Consider the following 22,880-nt stretch of genomic DNA (forward strand, 5'->3'; position numbering starts at 1 on the left):
AGTAGGTTTACAGTTTTGAATATGTGAAACAGTTTATTCTTGTAGTGTTATTCATTAATAATTATATTGTTTCCATAATAATAACTGCAAACATACTTTGCCCAACCCTGTACAACAATGTGATTACTCACTAATTGATGGTCATTCTTGTTGTTTACAGTTTGGGGTAACTGCCCCAATAAAGCTGCCATTAACATTTGCTTACAAGTATTAGTGTGAATACCCATTTTCATTTCTCTTGGGTAAATAAAGAATAGTAGAATAGTAATTATAAATAGAGCTGCTAAGAATATTTTTATACAATTCTTTGTGTGCATATAGATTGTCAATTCCTTTGGGAGTGAAAGTGCTGGGCCATTTGGTTAAAGTATATTTAATTTTATAAAAACTACCAAATTTTTATAAAGGGCTATACCAACTTTGCCCTCCCACCAGCAAGCTATGAGAATTTCAATTGCTCCACATCCTTGCCAGCACTGTGCTGTCACCTATTTTCTTTTTGTACATTGTTATTGTTTTAATAAGAAAAATACATAAAGTCATATGGAAGGAATAATAAGATGAACATCCAAAATGTACCTACTATTTAGATTCAGAAGTTAACATAATGCCACATTTTTCCTCCCTTTCTCACTCTGTCTCTCCTGAAAACCTAACTTGGTGAAGGAAAAAAAAAAATTACGCAAGTCCAGGAAGCACAGAGAGTCCCAAATAAGATCAATTCAGAGAGGCCCACTCCAAGGTACATCGTAATTAAAATACCAAAGGTTAAAGGAAGAGAACACTGCCCATCAACATGGGAGCATAAGTAAACACAGGTTGCCTCCTCACACAATCACATCAAAATTACAGCTAAAATATAGAACAACCATCACTAGAACCATCAGAAATGGAGTTGAATGGAAGTCTAACAACTACGGAGTTAAAGAAATCACATCCATTCAGACTGGTAGGAGGGGCAGAGATGCAGAAAGCACTAGTCCCACATGCATGTGTGGTGAATAAAAATGCAGGTGGGAAATCTCAGGAGCAGGAGTCCCAGCCCCACACCAGGCCCCCCAGCTCAGGGTTCCAGTGGCACAAAGATAGGTACCCATAATATCTGCCTGCAAAAATCAGCAGGGACTGAGTTGGCAGAAGAAACTGAGAAGTCCTGAGCAGTTCCTCTTCAAGAACCCACACAAGGACTTATTCAGACTCACTCCCTCTAAGCTCCAGTACTGGAGGAGGAGCTTGGAAGGCACCAGTGGCATACAGGAAGAAACTTATGTGTCTGGCACCAAGGCAAGAGCTGGAGGACAGCTTTCTCCCAGACAGAAAGGTGGACAAAAGCTACTGTCCCTTTTCCCATACACTTTGTGGGTGAACCCTCCATCCACAGAACCAAAGGGCCAGCAGGCTGGTACCACATCTGAGGTTCCATCAACCTGCCCTGGAGATCCCCAGAGTCTCCATCCCACCCAATTTATGGGCCCATCCAAGGTGTTTTCCTATATGAATGGCTGGTCATGGCTCATGCTTCACAACTTCCTAAATCTTCTCAAACAAGCAACTGCCAGCCTCAGTGAGCCACAAGAAACTGTTCCACTTGCTAGGTGGCCCCAGGCCTGGCACTAGCAGCAGGCATCCTAGATTCACAGTTTATCTTCACCTGGGAATCTCCAAGCCCACACAAGCAGCACGCTTCTCAGACTGCTTTACAGCTCAGGCAGGGTGAGCCAGGGCAAAACACTGGTGGGGGCTGACCTTGGCCTGTACACCCTAAGAAACCTCAGAGCCTATGCACCCCATGGACAGCTACAGACCATATCACAGTACTACCACCCTACTCTACATAGCTGATCCTGGTAGTCAGTGGTCATAGTCAGTCATTGCAGTTGACTAGTCAGGTAAATCCCTCCCACTGATCACCAACAGCAAGCAAGCCTCAACTGCAAGAGGAGGGTATACTCAGCCAACATGAAGGTCAAAACTCTAGTGCCCAGCTTAAATAATAGGGGTGGCTGTGCCACTGGACTCTACAGGACACCTACTAGATTAGGCCTACTACACTACCAAGACAGAGTCAAAGCAGCCCTACTTAATAGAAACAAACACAGGAAGTCTTCCCAAATAAGGAGACAAAGTAACATGGCCCAGATGAAAGAACAGATCAAAACTCCAGAAAAAGAACTAAATGAAATGGAGATAAGCACTCTCTCAGATGCAGAGTCCAAAATACTAGTTATAAGGATGCTCAAGAAACTTAGTGAAGACCTCAACAGCATAAAAAAGATCCAGTCAGTAACAAAAGACACACTAATTTAAATATAGAACAATTTACAGAGAAACAACAGTATAAGCAACCTCTGGGATAACTTCAAGTGTTCCAAAATTTGCATCATAGAGAAGCCAGAAGGAGAAGAAAAAGAGAAAGAAATTGGAAATCTATTTGAAAAAATAATGAAAAGAAACTTCCCTAATTTGGTGAAGGAAATAATATGCAATTCCAGGAAGCAGAAAGTCCCAAACAAGATGGAGGCAAAGAGGTCCCCTCCAAGACACATCATAATTAAAATGCCAGAGGTTAAAAATAAAAATAGACTCTTAAAAGCAGGAAAAAAAAAAAAGCAGTTACCTACAGGGAAATTCCCATAAGACTGTCAGCTTATTTCTCAAAAAAAAATTTTGCAGGCTAGAAGGGATTGGCAAGAAATATTCAAAGTCATGAAAAGCAGGCAACTACAGCCAATCTACCCAGAGCAATCTACCCAGCAAAGCTATCATTTAGAATCAAAGGGCAAATAAAGACCTTCACAGGCAACGAAAAGCCAAAGAAGATCATCACCACCAAACCAGTATTAAAATAAATGTTAAAGGATATTCTTTAAGAAGGGAAAAACTGGAACATACATAGTTATAAAGAATAAAATGGAGCTCTGGCTGGCGTAGCTCAGTGGATTGAGCTCGGGCTGCAAACCAAAGCATCACAGGTTCGATTCCCAATCAGGCCACATGCCTGGGTTGCAGGCCATGGCCCCCAGCAACTGCACATTGATGTTTCTCTCTCTTTCTCCCTCCCTTCCGTCTCTAAAAATAAATAAATAATATCTTTAAAAAAAGAGTAGAAATACAGAAACAGAGAATTATAAAAAAAGAATAAAATGGCAATAAATAAATACCTATCAATAATCACTTTAAATGTAAACTGATTAAATGCTTTAATCAAAAGACAAGTAGCTGAAGGAAATAGAAAACAAAAGCTACATATACTGTCTCCAACAGACCCACCTCAGATTAAAAGACACACACAGACTGAAAGTAAAGAGATAGAAAAAGATATTTCATGCAAATGAAAACATTAAAAAGCTGGTCTCACTCTTTTTCATTTTAGTTCTATCTTCTATTAGTAGGTCATTCAGAAGATGTTTCCTAGAGGGCACACCTTAACTTACTTAGATGACCTTGGAGAATAAGCCTATTTCTTCAACTTCTCCTGTAACAATCATCCAAGGTGTCGTGCAAGAAGACCTGTTACAACTACACAAAACAGTGTTCTGCTGTGGGACCACCAGTCCAACTACACAAAGATGGATAATCGGTGCCACTTTTACATTTGCCTACTGCATCCACAAACTCCCCCCAGTAAGCCGCTGTCTCTAATTTAGTGCTTGCTGTTTTGCTCAATTCAGTTTCAGGTTATGAGTGAGCTAGCGAGGACTTGGAAAGCCATTCTTGAGTTTCTCTTGAAAATCCAAAGCCATTCTCTAAGACAAATTTAAAACAAAATGAAAAGTGGCACAAACTAAGATCACTCAGATGACAGTGTACTTCTTTTTGTTTGGGAACTTATATGGCTTTCCTAAAATGAAGATCCTTATATTAGGATCTTATTACATATCTGAAAGCATTCTGATAGGCCTCCCATCTAGGTAATGATGCTGTGTCTCACTCTTCCTCCCAAATACCACTATATGGTTTGTCTGCATCTTGTAGCTCTGAGTAGAAAACAAACAGCAGTGGCATTTCCCCCCACCTCCACTCAGGAGCTTTAACACAGGTGCCCCCTTCCTAGTCCCTTACTCCTAGGGACTAGTAAAAGCCAGACATTTCAGTAGTAATGTTTCCAAAGCCCACCTGTGATCCCAGGAACTTCTCAACTTACAGTAAAAGTGGTTCCTCATCATGAAAACTGAGCTGGGGAGGAAGGATAAGGGGATTTTAAAAATCTTGGACTCTAAGCCTCTGCCTACCTTCTTATCTCAGTCACAGTGACCTTCAGTGATTGTCTCTGACCATCCTGCCTTTGAGGCACAAGAAGCCTAATGGCCTCACAGAGTCAAATATTATTCCCAAGATGTGTGTGCCAAGTATTAGCATTTCCTTCTCTTCCTAAAGAATGCTTGCTTGTCTGGAAAATACTTTGATGACTCAGAGATCACAGTGTTCCAGAGTCAGAGGTGGGATCAGAATTACATCCGATCACTGCCCCAAACTTGGCTGAATCCCATTTACAGGTCAAAGAGTGCTCAACCTCAAGGACACAGTAAAAAAATTCAAGTGACATATGGATATTGACATAATGAAGTAGAAGCATCCAACTGTTTTTCCCAAAATCACTTTTTTGTAATTATAACATGTTATATATTAAATATAAAATGCTATTTTATCTTCTGTGTTTCTACACTCAGCTCAAAAAATAAACCACTATCAACCCATGTGAAATCTTTGTGTGTTCCTCCCTGGTTCTTCACCCTCTCCCTCCTCACTCCTGTCTTTAGGGGTAACCACTCTCAGAATTTGAAGTTTATCACATAGCAAAAAAAAAAAAAACTTTTAATTACATGGTAATATGTCCAGATTGCTGGGCAATATAGGATGATTTCTGATGTTTTTAAATCTCACATTCAAGATGTGATATTCTGCAGTTTATTTCTTTGGTCAACTTTATATTTGTGACTTTTACACATGGCTACACAGTCTCCTGTTTTTGTTTATACCATAATTTTTATCCACTTAGCCACTGATAGACAATTAGATTGTTTCCAGGTTTTTAAATTATAGACTTAGTTGCTCTAAGTACTATTCTATATATCATTCTGTGCACCTAAGGGAGAGTTTCTCTAGGGTACGTGTCTAGAAATGGTATTGCTGGGTCAGAGGACTGGCACAGCTTCAGCTTTTCTTGAGATTGCCAGATTGTAACCCAATAGTATTATGCCAATTTATATCTACTCTGGGATTGCTCTTCATTCTCATTAACATTTGCCATTCTGGTAAATGGTATGTATTAGCAGTTTTAATTTTGTATTTTCCTGAGAGGTATTCAAGAAAACGTTTCATGAACAAATTTAAACAGGTAGGGTGACTTCACTCAGGGGTATGCAATGGTAGAGAGTGACCAAGCTGCAGTTTGAATTTAAATCTGCTGCAACAAAGGCCAGCAGGAGTTTTTAATGCTGTGTTGAGATAGCAGAAGCATACTGGAGGACATTAGTAGGACATTAGGAAGTCAATCAAATGCATGTGCCAAACCCATTCAGTAGTTCTGGAGTTGGCAATGATTTTTCTCTGTGACTAGGCTACTTATGCTTTCCCTCCAACAGAGCCTGGGAGACAGGCTCCCAGGTTCTTAAGACATTTTAGTTTATAAAACTGACAGGAGGCTTTTAAAAAGATTTACATCTCAAAGGTGCAGAAGAATTTATAACTTGAAGTTTTCTTAAGTAAACACTCTAAGAAAGGGATATCTGGTCTACCTGAAATTTAGTCAAGCTGAGGAGAATGTTTTGGTCAGAAGTTATTGGTCATTCAGTTTTTTGATTCTGAGAACCACCTGCTCATACCTTTTGCCCACTTTCCTACTGAATTGTAAGTCTTAATGATTTGTAAGAGTTACTTACATACTCTGGATACTATTCTTTTCTCAATTATATGCATTACATATCTCAGTTTGTGTCTGGTCTTTTGATTTTCTTTATAACATGAAGAAGACAACACTGATAAAAAGTCATTTTTCATTTTAATGTAGCTAGTGTTATCTAATACTTTTATCTCTGAATCATATTTCTTTGTGTGTTAAGAAACCCTTCCCACCCTAGCTGTTGTGGCTTAGTGGACTGAGCACCAGCCTGAGAACCAAAGGGTCACTGGTTTGATTCTCAGTCAGGGCACATACCTGGGTTGCGGGTCAGGTCTCCAGTAGGGGGTGTGCGAGAGATAACTGCACATTGACATTTCTCTCCATCTCTATCCCCCTCCCTTCCCCTCTCTCTAAAAATAAAGTCTTTAAAAATAAAAAAATAAAAAAAAACCCTTCTCTATCCGAAAGTCACAAAGACGGTCTATTCTAAACTCTATTCTCCAAATTTAATGTATTAATTCTTGTGTTTGGTATACATGTCTTTGGCAAATCATGTTATATATCAAATTTCTGTGTGTGCAGGTCTGTTCATTAATTTATTCTATCCCATGGATCTATTTTTCTCTATCTACACCAATACCACAGTATAAAGTTACAATAGACAAATCTTGACATCTAGTAGACAAGGTCTCCCATTCACCCCAAAAAGTGTTCTTGTCTTTAACTGTTTCATGATTAATACTTTGTGACTGTGTTTAAAATAGCCCAAGGAAAGAATACATTGAAGTTTGTTTCACCACTGAGGGGAACATGATTCTATCAGACATTATTTTGGTAGAGAACAGTATACTGTGTGTACAAGTGGAAATGGAGGTAGGAGTTCACTAAAAGGAAAAAATACTGAGAATGTCCATAGTCCTTGTCCCCTCATAATTACTTTGATAAGTCTGGCCCTGCAGAATACAGCATATCCCCATTTTACCATTCTCTATGAACACCTAATTCATTCTTCTCCTATTCCTACACACATCTCTGAAAAGACTATCACAAAACAAAAACTTTGCTCAATATACAGGGTCCAGCAAAAGTAACACCATGGAGTGTGGTTAGTAGGCAACATGAATGTCTCGCACAAGATGGACAGCAATTTAAACATTTCACCTAAAATGTCATATGGTATGCTTGAGTGTGATATTATGTTACTGAATTATATGCTTACAATTTTGTAATAACAGATTTTTATGTAATAAAAATGGGTGTTATTTGTGCCAGACCTAGTATACAAAATGCACCTGAGTTGAAATCGTGTATGTCCAGAATGAGTCTCCCCAAAGTATGTCACCCTGACATACAGATATTTCCAGCTGAAAACAATTAAAGCCCAACAAACTCAAGAACTTAAAAAAAAAAAAAGAACCCATCCCACTTCAGGGAGAAAACCTTAGTATATTTACCTTAGCACCATGAATTAAGTGTAGCAGACAGGGAGATTTAAATCTAGCAAAATCTGTTTGTTGGACATTGTGTCCTTTCTGTGTCCCATTGTTTCCGGGTGTCCCAGCAAATTTTTTTTAAATGTTCATTCTTTCTCATACACCTGTGAATTGCCTAATCCCCCTTTGAAATCCTAGACCACTGCCTCCCTCTCCTTTGTCCAGAAAGGCATTTAAGCTTCAACTGCCAAATATGCCCTGGGGTCCCATAACCCTATGGAACCTCTGCATATACATATATAATAAATTTGATCATTTTCCCCTGTTGATCTGTCTCATATTAGTTTGAGTATTAGTCCAGCCAGAAAAATTTAGAAGGGTAGTCAGAAAACTATCTTTTGCCCCCACAAAACTCAGCAACTAAGAAAAAAATTGGGACTAGTAATGGTATTCTAGGTCATGATTACTTCTTTTGAAATACGTTTTCTTGGGCATCTTTGTTTGCACATTTTTTTAAACATTAACACTTTTAAATGGCTATTTCATTACCTACACTATAATGACTACTCCTTTATCCTTCAACCTTAGTAATCTCTTACTGCTACCAGTTGGATGATGTCAAATAAAGAGATGCAGCAAACATTTTTAATAATTGTCACATTCTTTGTAGCATCAGCTTCTGAAAGTTTCACCTCTTGGCAGGCAGAAGGCTGGCAGCAAAAACTAATGAATAAATAAGAGCTATTCAAAACCTCCTTCATTCTCCTTTTTTAAAAAATAAAAAAAGGCAAATTCAGCTCTTCAGCAATAAACCTTCTTTGAATGGCCATAAAATGTTGGTATAAATATCAGTTGGCTGTGAGGTTGTTCTGACAGCTCTTTGGCTTTTATACATTAATATCCCTTCCCCTTCCTTGGATTCTACTTCCCTAAACACATTAGTACTTTTTAACAAAGCCATATAAACTGTAGATTATACTTTTAAAGTGGCATGTACAAGTAAGAGCTCTGATAAGGTGCTTGAAATGCTCCATTCATCATGGTACAATTGCAAGACCACAGCTAAACTCATTTCTATTCTGATTTTTTCCCTCCCTCTTTAGAAAATAAACAGGACACCAGAAAGCTCCCTACAGGGCACAGATGATAAAAATCAACTTTTAGTAGCCGAGAATGCAATTTTCCACAGCAGAATTATAAGTGGATAGGATTCTTTCAACTCTCAAAGCTGGGTTCTTTACCCCAAGAATCCCTCTGAGCCATTCTTGAGCCAGTCTTTGGAATTTTCATTGTGAAACTCAGAACCTCAGATTACATCACCACTAACATTTCCCTTCTTAGGTGCCTAGTAAATAGTTATAAGGAGTGCTTTCTTCTTTACTAAAACGAAATGTCCTCTTTGTGACCTCAACTTCACCTACAGGGATTTATGTTAAGGAAATAAAAGCAGAGAGCTTAAGATCAGGGGCTCTGGAGGCAAAACTGCTTGAATTCAAATCCTAACTTGGCAGTTTAGAAGCAGTTTAACTTTAAATTACTTAACCTCTTTATGCATCAGTTTCCTCATCTGCAAAATGGAGATAATAACAATAAAATGGGGATAATAACAATAAAATCCTCCTAGGGGTTATGAAATAATTATTAAGTTACTCAAAGTTGGATCACTTTCTAAACCTAAATCTAAATTATGTTGATCTTACAGCACAATAGATACATATTTTCTTCTAATCAGCACTGCCCTGTACTCATAAACCCGCTTTTGGGCTCCATGCTCAGTGTTCTGTTATATCAGATGTTTTGTTGTAGAATGATGAGAGGAGGAAATGGATTGACAAGTGACTCTCTTCTTCCCTAGTCCAGTCCTTCCCCCCACACAGGTAACCCTATATTTGTTACATCAGCATGTATTTTCACAGGCCCGTGCTCTCTACCTAAAACCCAACTTTAAGACAGAGACCTTAATCAGCATTGTTTTGACACCTTTGGAACATAGATCAGGGACTGAAAAAATTCTGACTTCTTTAGAAATTGGCAGCTTTGGTATCATTGTCTATAAGACAATTCAGGTCTTGACAACTTATTACTTGAGAGAGGTATTCCTTTAGGTCCCAAAGGCAAGATTCAGTTACTTTTAAAACCGTTTCTTACATTATATCTGAAAAGACTTTTCAGTAGAATCAGTACTAATCCTTTGTTCTGTCTCATCCTTTGTGCATTCTTTATCTAAAATATCACTCACCTTGCTTACCTCTTGACACTTCAAAAGGCATATTATGTATCCCTTTCTCATCAGACTCTCCTTAAATGCTTTGGTGAAAGCAAGACCTCTATAGGTCAGTTTGAACTAACCAGTCAATGTGAAAATCTATAATGAGCCTCTAGTAACTTGCTAAAGGGTAGGACTTTTTTTCAAAATTCAAGTAATGGAGCAGAAGCAACTTCAAATTCCTTCAGTTCCATGTTATATCAAAGGCATGATAGATTCACAGAATTTCACAGCCATAAATAATAATAGAGCACAACTCTTTCATTAAAAGAACTACGCTGAGGCCTAGAGAGATTGCACAATTTACTGAAGCTGTCAGAACACAGATCATTCAAACTACTAGAACACTGGCTTCCAAACTACTATCCTGCTTGCTGTTCTGTATTAGTGTGCAAGAAGAAAGATTCCTGTAAAAAGCTGCTATGTAGAGCTGATCTGCTCATCTTCAAGCCAGATGTCCCCAAGCAACCTGAAGCTTGACAAGAGTGGCTGCCAAACCAGGACATTGATCTATGTGGGTCTCTGGAAGCCCGCAGTTCTAGGGTGTTTAGGTTGGCATCAGGCTGACCTAGAAGCCCTTCAACATCACAGGGAGACAGCTGCAGTGCCATCTTCCAAACTGGAAAATCTAAGCAGAAATCATTTATGAAACTTCCCCCAAATAATGTATATTATCATCAGTCTGATGTGTAAGCTCTGGTTTGCTGTATTTGTGAAGCAGCCACCCTGAAATATGGACTTTATGAGAAAAAAAAAAAAACAAGTGCTTTAATTTTTTAAGGAATATTGCCATGGATAGTCAAGTGTTAAGACCAAAGCAGGCAAAACTCACAAAAGCAATACTGCACTCAAGGACACAGAAAGGTCTTTTGTAGGAAGAATCCTAAGGTCAAAGGAAGGATTCAATGCCAAAGCTTTGTCCTTAAGAAAAATTTTGCTGTTGTAGCCTCCAAAAGTAATACTTAAAACAGTGTCTCCAAACTGAATTCCATTATTTCAAGGGATTTACTAAAGACTGACTTGAAAAATGAGTAAATTATCCTGAACACTAGTCCTCAGAGTGTTATATGACACAAACGAGGTACAGATTAATCATTATCCATCCCAGGATAAACCCCTGGCAATTGACCCCTTAGAGAAACCTGCCACTCTGAAAAGCCACTGAAACAAGAAGGACATGACCAGCATTGTTTTCACTAAAACAGGGCAGACACCAGCATCTTACTTGATAAAGGGGTGATTCAAAGAGTGACCACTTATGTCAGGATGATGAAAGAAAACATCTATTTCTCATGAACTAGAAAATAAGCATAATGCTTCCAGGTAAAGAAAAACTTTATATATTTCTAAAAAGCAATATATTTCTAAACCTAATGTAAAAATTTAAATGTGAATTTCCACAAAGATTTCTGTTGATACCACGGGGAAAAAAACTCCAGCAGGATGAATCTTCTGTATTCTTACAGAATGATCAAAAGACAAATGACTGGGACAGTTTGGATTCTACACGGAAGCTCTAAAAGTCATTTGTGACTAGTGCTCTTGACCCATCACTAGTAAACATTTTTAAAAAATTAAAAAAGCAAAGCAAACCAAACCAAAAAAATGAAGTTTCAGAGCTTCATTAGCTTTGTATCTGTTATGGCAACACCAGGAGAAGAGCCCAAACAAAGCAGAGAGATTATGCAGATCCTTGACTTTGCCTTCTCTCAGTGCTGAATAACAATGATGATTGAAAACAGACTGTGAGAGATGCAAGTGGTTCCAGAAATTTAAGGTATCAAAACATCACCAATCTCAGCAATGGGCAAGAAGATTAAAGCACTCCTAGAAGAGAGATTTCTTGCTGCTTTTTCAGACCTTCCAGTGGCATGAGGGATCAAGTTCATCTTTGAAGTCTGGCCCTTCTCTTGTAGTCTTCCTCAGGCTGCATCTCACTTCAGGAAAAGAAACATTAAATTTTTTCCAAAGTTCCATTAATAAGGTGTATGGTGATTCTAAGAAAGTAAAAGGTTATCCAAAGGAAATTAACTATTTGGAACAGTTCAGACACCAATAATGAACTTAAAGGAAAACTGACATTCTTTCAAACCAGTTCTTAGAGTTACCAGAATTCACGTATCACCAAAACAATCAGGACACACTAACCTGCATGAAAGTTGCAGATGAGGCTAAAGATCTCTAGGTAAAGAGCTGGGTATAAAATCCAAAGAGACACAGAGATGAGTGAAGTTTGAAACTCTTGTAATTCACAGATGTGAAAATAAACATTTATAGAGGGTGAATAATGGAGAGATGATGATGAACTAATGAGAAAAGTACTTTTGTGGGAGGTTAGAAATAAAAATACACATCTTGCAATGTAAAAACTCACCAATTGAAAGGTTTTGAGAAAGATGTGAATCTGGGACATTCGTTGCCATCTGCTACCAGGAACGAGGACCCATTTTCTGAGGACTTTATTTTGTTTTCCAAACTAAATTGATATTTAGTGCTTACCAGTAGCCATTCATTTTGGTCCCACCTCTCCTCTCTGGTGTTTTCCCCCCTTCTTATTTTATTGAGATTAAGAACATAAAATTGTATTAGTTCAAGAACTACAACAAAATTCCCTGGCTGGTGTAGCTCAGTGGATTGAATATAGGCCTGAGAACCAAAGGATCACTGGTTCAAGTCCCAGTCAGGGCACATGCCTGGGTTGTAGGGCACATGCCTGGGTTGCAGGCCACATCCCTGGCTGGGAGCATGTGAGAGGCACCCAATCAATGTTTCTCTCCCTTTCTTCATCCCTTCCCTTCCCTTCTCTCTAAAAATAAATAACATTTTTTTTAAAGTCCAAGCAGTTTTGGATAGCTGGCAAGAACAGAAACAAGAAAGATTTCCCCAAGGCCAACATTTAAGGGTTTGACTAAAAGTCTATTGCAAAAGGGATAGGCATTCTGATCTATTCTCATTATTTATCCCAGAGTAGAAGTTATCTATAAAGATGACATCTAATTGTAAGATTTTTTTCTCATGCAAGGCTCTAAGAGGTATTTTTCTTGTTTTCTATAAGAAAAAATGTTAATATGGCAAGCATGCATAACTTGTAAGCAGAGAGATAATCATTTAAGCATATGTCAGAACACAACATCCTTTTTAGTTCCTTACACTTAGAGTAACAAATACACATTTTCTCTTGACATGGAGTGTTTAGAACATTGTCATCCACATTTCAGGAACTATAGTTTAAATTTTCCAAAGAGAAGGAAAATTATCAATCACAAAATCCCAAAGACTCTCAGCCCAACACCAAAATAGTCTATGGATCTTCTGGAAACATCTGAACTAATTTTATGTCCTACATACTTCCAATCCTGCACTGCACACCTGACACTATCAACACCCAGTTGTTTATAAGACATGTATGTTGAGAAGTGTACTATATGTTTTACTCTTTTCTATAGCTATAGTGGCTGACACTCAGGTGTTACTTATTAGTTGAAAGACTGAACAAATTTTCTAATAAACCCATCTCTAAACCATATAGAAAGTTAGAGTCCTGAGCAAGTTTCCGGGGAATAACAACTTTACTCACGACTTGTAGATGATACTGTCTTCAGTGTCAAAGGAGTGACCTTCCACAGTGGAATCTCTCATTCTCCCTTGAATATTTTCTTCTGACTTTTGACATGTGCCTTTTTACCACTGTAACATCATATCATTCTGGATCATGAAAGGCTATTCCTACCACTTTTACTCTATGTCAAACTCATTTCCTGACTATAGGATTGATCACTGCAAATTCGTGTTCAGCCTTCACCTAAAATTCTGGATGGCAGCTCAAGTTCTGTCAACAAATATAAATCAAGCATCTACTAGGAGAACACTTGGTAAACACTGAAAATTTTGAGATGAGATCATTACATCCAAGGTGCTTATAACTTAAGTGGTTTTTGAAAACCTTAATGACAATAAGAAAGTGATTGAACATTAAACACAATTTTTGTCTAAAAACTTTGCCCCCTCCCTCTTCTCTGCAGTCCTTTAAGAACCAATTGAAGAACAACTTTCTCCAGGAAGCTTTCCCAGTGCACCCCAGAATACAGTGCCCAGAAAACTCCTCTTGAGGTGATTTGGTCAAGTGCAAAAAGCCAAAGCTTTGTATAAATAAATCAGAATCCTGGTTCTGCCCCCACTAAGCTTGTAACGCTGGAAAGCCAATTAGTTTCTCTCAGCCTCAGTATCCTCATCTGCAAAACTGGCAAGATAATGTTTAGCATGTGAAATTATGATGAGACAAACATTAACATGATCATGTAACCAGCATAAAGATTTTTATAACTTCAATTTTCTTTATGTGTTCACTCATGTCACTGAAGAGTCCGCATCTCATTAATTTTGTGTGTTATTTATTTTGGCTCTGTTCTTCTTCCCTAGATGAAAACATCCATTAAGAAAGGAAACAACCTCCTAAAATTTCCAAATCACCTATAGCCAACTCCATCCACACATACGTATCTCGCTCAGAAAAAAAATAAAAGGATGAAAGATTTCTTCTGGTTTTGCTAGTGTCAGTGATAAACCCAGAACTCCAGGGAACCAATATCATACACATGACTGCAGATAAAATTGAGAAATCAGCCCCCACTGTGTCTTTATTTCTAGTAAACAAGTTTTTCTCTGCTGAAGAACTCTATTTTCATCCCATTTTCATTTGTATTGCTAAGCAACACCCTGTACCTCCAGTTTTATTTCTGTTTCTGCATTTATTGTCACAGACACCTACAAAGTTACATCCCCCATACTGGAGTATTTTTAGGTTGCATTTGTGAGCAGTCATGTGTGCTACCAAGTACCTTGAGTCACAATAACGATGTTCTGCACTCGTGCAGAAGTTATGTTTGCTGGAAAACACATTATAAACTTTATCACCAATTTTATGACTTCAGAACAACTCCAAGAGGCTACCTCTGGTGATCTCACAAAAGAGGACATGGCCCACCTAAGACTACATACTGCGATGACTTAAAGCAAAGGCAAAAACTCAGGGCCAAGGTCATCCCAGGTTTCCTGCCCCTCATAGAACTTTGAGGCCCCATCATATGCCAAAGTGGTCAGTTCACTTATCTAAAAGTGCAGAGACTTTCCTTGATCATTTCTATGTAACTAACTTTTCACATCCCATGAAGAATTCTATTGCTTCTCAGTGCTTCACTGCCCTCTTCCACTGACTATCTGAAAATGCAAGCAAATGGAAATTTGGTGTATATTTTATAAATTTGTAAAAACTGATGAGTATAAAGATGAAGTCAGGGAGTTGACTCTAATAAGAATTCTTGCAAAAGAGTAGAGAGTTAAAAAGAAGATATTCTTGACTCAGTTTTCATTTGACCCTTTATCCCCATCTTCCTAGGTATCTTAGGATCAGTGAATACCTAAGACTATTGAGAAGATCTTGCCCACAAAGGATCAATAGTACACTATCAGAGCCTCAGAAAATCAATTATAGGATATTAAAGTCAAAGACAGTAGAGATCAAGAAATCATGAAAAATAACCAAAGGAACATTTCACATGAGAATAGCAGCTGGTGATTCAGGATATGGGTGTGAGTGAGGAATCTGGCCTGGAGGCCACACTGAAAGACCACTTCCTAACTAACTACATGGCAACCTCTGGTCAGAGCCAGTGAAAGGAATTAGAAAGAATAGCAAGTGGCTGAAATATCCCCAACTGTAGCTTCCCTAGTTTGTATATAGGTGGTTTATTTATATCTTGTCTTACCCCCACCCAGAAGAAGGGTTTAAGGCAGTTTACAAAGACTCACACAATATAGCAAGTTTAAATAAACTTTTAAGAGGAAAAACAGTAAGGCAGAGGAGATATAAATGTAGGAGGCATATCATTTAAACTCACTCTCCAGCACTGCAGAGAAACCTATTTATTTTAAACAATTGAACTTCGTTGTAGGGAAGCACAGTGCCTGGCACATAAATTACTATAAGTTATAGTAATTACTATTTGTTATTGATGGTGTTATTTGTTATTAGCCCAATGTTAGTTTTCTTCCCTAACTGACTCCCCCCAAAAAGGCCAAACTCCTGATAGAAAACTCCTTTCCTTGTCCTATCCTAAGCATTCCCTCCCTTTCCACTTCCTGTATGCCCTTAAATGTCCTTCCTAAAATAAATAAAATAGAATGAGCCTTCAGGGCCTTAGAGCCAGAATCTACACTGTAGGCAATATAACCAGCTCTTGGCAAAGCTGTGAAATTGGCCACATTTCTCATTTTTTTTCTGGCTTCTCTTTTCTGACCCTTTTTTCCTGGCATTGTGTAGCCACCAGTATAAATTACATCCCTCACTCTGAAGAATAAATATGTCATATTAGTTTTAAGCTCTGTGAGGGCTACATTTTCAAATAGAACAAAGCTTTAAAATAAAGGCATTAAGTTCTTTGGGGGGGGGCGGTAAACTGTACTTTGTTACTGTAACATTGTCTTTTTTTCTTTTAATCATTGTTCAAGTAGTTTTCTCCCTTTTACTCCCATTTCAGCCCACCCACCCAACCCTCCCTACTTCCCTTCCATTAACCCCCAACCCCTAGTTTTTGTCCATGTGTCCTTTAAATTTGTTCCTGTAAACCCTACCCATTCCCCCCTGAAATTGTCTCTTTTTTTAACTGATCAAGCACAAGCATGCAAAAAGTTCTCTTCTGAAGGGAACCGCTTCCACACCCCCTGGATATCAATAAGTAAATTATAAAGATCATTCAATTTGTAGTTCTCTCCTTTATAGCACTTCAAAGCAGTGTGACACACCACAGAGACAGGAAAAACCATCTTTAATAAATTCTTAATTGTAGAGACTTTCTGAAAATAAAACAGACAAAATGCTAACTCATGCCTCTGTTGAGTCCTCAGAGACCAAAGATCCATCGCCTTCTGTTGGAAGAATCAGCCCCCAGAGTGTCCTCGCCTTTGCAGGGCACTTGATAAGGGGACCACCCCCCCCCCCCCAGGGCTCTGGTCAACTGCACTTGGAAGGCCTTCCACCACTCTCATTTGCCGATTCGTTTGACTACCCAGTCTTGATGACAGAGAGGGCAGAAACTGTTCTGTTTCACCCACAGGGACATGCAGCAGTTGTGGAAGGAATGATTACATTCTCCCCAGACCACAACACAGTCCTCTTGTTTCTTTTCAGCTTGACATCTAAGACAGGCATCTATCACCCGGACCCTGCAGACGGCGCATGTATCGCACTCCACATCCCAGCTCCACAAGGCCACCGCGTTCCACTTCTTGAGAGAGAACATTTTGTCCTCTCCTGCCTTGGAGCCTGCGCTCCCAGAGTAAGAGGACTGGGCACAAGGCTCCTCGCTGCCTCCCGACTTGGAACCTGAGCTCCCAGAGTGAGAGGACTGGGCGCAGGGCTCCTCGCCGCCTCCTGACTTGGAACCTGCGCTCCCAGAGTGAGAGGACTGGGCGCAGGGCTCCTCACTGTCTTCCACGTCGGCCATAGCGGAGACGTTGGCTACAGGGAAAGCGGGCGGCTGGGCATTAAGTTCTTATAGTGGAAATCCAGTTGTCCGTGGGTGAAGGGCTATAGGAGTTATGGTTTTGGTTTTATCAAAGAGAGATATGGAAAAGAAGTTATAAATCATTTCTCATTGGTTATAGCACACAGGTAGAGTACCAGTTGAAAAGTTATCCTTAAGTAACAATGTCAAAAAATATTTTGATTCTCATAATTTTAAAACATGAAAAATTTAAAGCTGTGGTGAGAGGGGTAACTACTGTAGGGGTTTAGAACCAGTCACCCTGAGATATGCTCTGTGGTATGCCAGTTGTTTCGAGTTAAAGGCAACAAAGACCCTGAGGGCTCAAGAGAAAACTCTGTCCCCACTCAACTACATAGAGTTTGAATTAGAGGCTATGCCAGTAATAAGAGATTGTCAGAAACAACACTTTTTGAGCTATCTATAGGGCAGGGAAAACTTGCAATTACTGAACATCTGCTCTGCTTATTGTTCTGACACAACCTTCCTCCCTGCTGAAGCCCCAAAGAGACCCTTAGTTTACAATTTTATATATACTTCATTTTCTCTCTTGTCTTTGAATCTTTCACATATGTGATATCTTTCTATCATGTACAAGGTCTGTCCAGAAAAAGTCCAACCATTGTTAATATAGCAAGAATGGTTAGTGTAATATCAGTATAACCTGGCAGTTAAGGAGGGTGGACTGGAATGTGCATGTGTGAACAATGACGACTTCACTGTATTAGTCAGTAGGCCCAGTAGACACTGTTGAGTGAGCATGTGTACTGTACAGCCATTGCATTCAAAATGACTGAGTAGAGCAACAAATCTCCACCAAATTTTGCATTAAACTTGAATATTCCTCTACAGAAACTATTCAGATGATTCCAAAGGCCACAGCTATGGGCAACCAGTGACTGTCAGCTTCATCACAACAATGCATCCACTCATCCATCACATTTCATGCAGAGTTTTTTGGGGAAACATCAAATCATCCAGGTGACTCAGCCCCCCAATAGCCCAGATTTGGCACCCTGTGACTTCTGTCTTTTCCCAAAATTGAAGTCACCTCTGAAAGGGAAGAGATTTCAGACTGTCTATGAGATTCAGGAAAATATGACAGAGAGCAGCTAATGGCAACTGGGACAACTGTATGACTACTTTGAAGGGGACTGAGGCAACATTGTCCTGTGTACAATTGTTTCTTGTATCTTGTATCTCCTTCAATAAATGTCTGTTTTTCATATTACATGACTGGATACCTTCTGGACAGAACTCATTATGTTGTGTTCCCATATATGTGTATGTAATTAAATTTGGTTATTTTCTTTTGTTAATTGGCCTCGAATTTATTTGCTTATTAAACCAGCCAGGAGAGCCATGAGGGTAGAGGAAAGTTTCTTCCTCCCCCGTACTATCTACTTAATATACAGCAAACATTTTTTTAAAATGTTTTGTCCATCTCAGCCATTCTCAGTCTCCTTTGATGATAAGGCTTCCCGCAAAATTCTCTAACTCGATCCAAATAAAAAAATGTTCCTAAAATGTTGATTCCTGGTCCCTTTCACTTTGAGGCTCTTCCTCTTGCTTGAAATATCTTGCTTTAGGCCAAGTTTCTGACCCTCTCTACCTATGGGCATGATTAACATAACAAAAGGCCAGTAACAGCCCTTAGACAGTGACACTTCCTTTACAAGGGTGTCAAGGAAGAAAAAGAAAATACCTGGCCCTGCTCTAAAGGTAAAAAGCAATATTGCTGCTTAAGAAAGAGGAAGAGACCTAGAACAGGACCTCTCAAAACTAGGAACATCTGAGATGTTCCACTGATAGGAAAGAAAAAATGCTAATATTATTAAGGCTTCATTTTCATAAGTAAATGGCAAGTAATAACAAGGAGTTGGAAGGAAAAAGCAGCCATGCTGTTTGCAGAAGAGCATGCTTAAGCATAGCCACACTTAAGCCCATTTTATCTAATATATTGTAGAACCCAGCACATCTCTAGGAGAAAAAAAATCTCAAGGTCATCATTGAGCTGTTATGTATGCTTAAAAGATTATCTCTGCACATTCTGGAAGTATTTATTCCAGGCTGTATTGCCAAAGACAACTTGGGTAACAATGCTAGCATCTTGCCACATGGAGTCTTTGGTACCCAGTGCCCTCTTCCTCCAGACACCCCTTGTAGTTGTGCACATGTACTTTACTCCCACAGCCACCATGGAGAAGTAGGAGACCCCGCAGTCTAGTGCTTGTGTTAGGTATAGAAATAAAGACCCCATCTTTATTTATTAGACAAGGATACCTTTCAGAGTTACCTCCTAATGTCAAAGGCAAGAAATCTGTTCTGAGAACATTAGGGACTACTTTACATTGGTATAATACACAGCTGTAACTCACTGTCTAGACTTACCTGCCTGGAAATTTTACAAAAAAAAAAAAAGTGGTATTTAGTTGCTATGGCATTTAGCCAGAGGTATTCATAAATTTTCACTTTCTTTTTCCCCCATCTCTTTTACTTTCTCAGATTATCCTTTTGATTTTTACAGGCCACATAAAGGAAAAAATAACCTGTGTTGTAGCAAAAACATCTCCTTATTAACTTTACCCAAACATGTTGCAACATTAAACTACAGGAAATGAATCCAGTAGCCACTAATACTGAAACTAGAGAAGCTCTAAGATATATCTCAATGCCTCTGTAGTTCAGCAGCTATTTCTACCCATAAAGTCATGTCAAAATCACTCAATGTTGGTTTTTATTTCCAGTTATAGAAAAGGATAACAAAGAACCTCACTCCTGTGATAACAAACCCAGAAAAAATAGAAAAAATTGTTTATTTTTGTATAGGGCAACAAAGAGCAGTGAGATCAATAAAATACTGAAGAACTAAGTTATAGAGAGAAAAGATATCTTCATAAGTGAGCAGAGAGCTGTAGCAGCTTCCATACCTGGTTGGGTAGGAGCAATCAGAGAGCAGGCCTGCTGTGGACTGGGAGATGTTGGAGAGATAAATACAGCACTGGATGGCAGTACGAGTTGGAATCTGAAAGAGCCCAAAGTGCGAAAACAAATTAGTTTACCCAGTAACTCTGCATCCGAGAAGCAATGGTGGATGGAGAGCTATGAATCAGAAACTAGAATCCTATACATTCTCATAGAGCTTCAATTCTAGGCCCCTTCCAGATTGGAATATAAAGATGGAACAATCATACCTGGTATTACAGCCCAAACCCTTCCCAGATGAACTACTGGCGAGATCAAAGAAGCGGTGGTGGTACAGGAAACTCTGGTTTTGGTTAAAAAGATGAGTTCAGTCTAGTTCAAGATGCTGCCTCCCCAGTTCAATCTAGATAATAGGAGCATCAGAGTGATTAGTCCTTTACCCATCATACTTTACAGAGTAGAGGGCATCATCCTCTGGAAATAAAACCAAAACACTATAATTCAGTCTCCACTGTTATCTATTGAATATTATGTATAATATAAAAAGTGGAGACATGGAAAGAAATAGATAAATGTGACCCATAGTTACAGAAAAACACAATTAGTAAAAACCACAATGACCCAGTCATTGGAATTAGGAGCCAAGGACTTTAAATCAACTATCATTAAAATGTTAAAGAATTTATATGAAAAGATAAATATAACACATGAAAAGAGGGTATTTCAGAAGAGAAATATAAACTGAAAAAATGGAAATTCTAGAGTTTAAAAATATAGAGTATCTGAAATAAAACACTCATTGGATAACTTAGGTTGACCACTGCATGTATAATGTTAATGGCCAAAAGTTAATCCAAACCCAATAGTCATGCCCCCCTTTTATATGACTTTGCCATTCTTCTCATTCAGAGGTAGAGAGTATTTCCTTACCCATTAAATATAAATTGGCGCCTGGCTGGCGTAGCTCAGTGGATCGAGCGTGGGCTACGAACCAAAGTGTCACAGGTTCTATTCCCAGTCTGGGCACATGCCTAGGTTGCAGGCCACAACCCCCAGCAACTGCACATTGATGTTGCTCTCTCACTCTCTTTCTCCCTCCCTTCCCTCTCTAAAAATACTAAATTAAAAAAATCTTAAAATATAAATTGGCTTTGCAACTTTCTTTGACTAAAAAAATATATATATGCATCAGCAGTGATGTTAGCATTTTTTTTCTAAGGCTAGGTCTAAATAGACATTGAACCTCTTAGCATGCTACCTTGAGACTGCTGTGCCATGAAGAAGTCTGGGATTAAACACCATGTGGAGAGATGAACCATCTCAGCTCTCCCTGCTGAATGCAGCTGCACATGTGAACTTACGTTCACCTAGTAAAGGACTATGCTGCAAATGCATATACCTGTGACAAATAATAACTTGCTATTGTTTTAAGTCACTAAGTTTTGTGGTGATTTATAACAATAATAGATAACACACAGCAGGAGAATGGATCAGCTGATTTACTATAGGCCAATAGAAGTTACCCAAATTGAAGCAAAGGGATAAAATGATTGATGGGGAATAAACAAGGCTCATAAGTCCAAAGCTAATTAAGTACAAAGAAAACTACACCTGGAAATAATAGTCAAATAGCTGAAAAATAAATTCTCAAAAATATTCACAGGATTAAAAAATACATAGATAGATAGAGAGACAAAGAGATAGAGAGACACAATTATTAAGAACAAAAGTTACCTTTTCATCAGACACAATGGAGGCCAGAAAGCAATGGAAGCATAATAAATGGAAAAACATTCCAAATAAAAATATGTATATACATATATGCACATGCATACACAGATATGTATGTGTATGCAGTCTATGTATCAGCACACAAAGTTTCTTTTAAATGTTAAACTTATTAAGGCATAACTCTTACATGCAATAAAACTCACCAGTTCATCATTTTAGGTGTAAAATGATGACTGACAAGCGTATATACTTGTGTAACCAATTCCGTCTTTCCCCTCTGCAGTCATTTACTACTCCCACCCCCACCCCAGCTCTGATCTGATCTGATTTCCAGAATGTCCTGTAAATGGAATCTTATAATATGTAGTCTTTTGTTTTCAGGTTCCTTTTTAGCATAACACATATGATATTCATACATGTTGTGGCATATATCACTAATTATTATTGACTAGTATTTCATTAAATAGATGAACCACAATTTACTTATTCACTTACTGGCTGATGAGAATTTAGATTGCTTCTAGTTTTTGTTAATTATGGATCAGACTGCTATAAACATTTGCATGCCAAGTCCTTCTAGTGACACGTTTTCATTTATATTGAATAAATATCCAGGAATCAAATTGTTGGATTATGTAAGTGCATGTTTGATGTTATGAGACACTGCCAAACTGTTTTACAAAGTGACTGTGCTATTTTGAATTCCCATCAGCAAAATCCAAGAGCTCTGAGACTTCCAGTTGTTCCATATCCTCTTGGCACTTGGCATTTTAACTATTATAATAGATATGTAGTGGCATCTCATTATGGTTTTATTGATAATTTGCAAAACCCTGATGACTGGTGATGTTAGGCATCCTTTAATTTGTCATCCATATCTCTTCTGAAGTGTCTGTTAAGATTTTGTGATTTTTATGGGGGTTTCTGTCTTTTTACTGAATTGTGTGGATTCTATACATATCCTAGATAGATCTCTTTGGGTCAAATACATGTTTTGCAAAATTTTTCTTGAGTTTGTGTTTTTATTCCAGTGCCTACCAAGGAACACAATGTTTAATTTTGATGGACTCTACTTCACACTATTTTTGTTTATAGCTTAACCTTTATGCTTTCTAAGAATCTTTGCCTAATTAAAGACCACA

The 22,880-nt window shown here is 38.4% G+C and overlaps 1 pseudogene; it reads right to left on the reverse strand.

Annotated features, from left to right (window-relative positions):
- Positions 1-16,640: 16,640 nt before the first annotated feature.
- Positions 16,641-17,043, reverse strand: LOC123808951 (annotated as a pseudogene).
- Between the last annotated feature and the right edge of the window lie 5,837 nt (positions 17,044-22,880).

Source organism: Phyllostomus hastatus, unplaced genomic scaffold (assembly GCF_019186645.2).
Source record: "Phyllostomus hastatus isolate PE091 unplaced genomic scaffold, TTU_PhHast_1.1 phas_scaffold_501, whole genome shotgun sequence".
Lineage (NCBI taxonomy): Eukaryota > Metazoa > Chordata > Mammalia > Chiroptera > Phyllostomidae > Phyllostomus > Phyllostomus hastatus.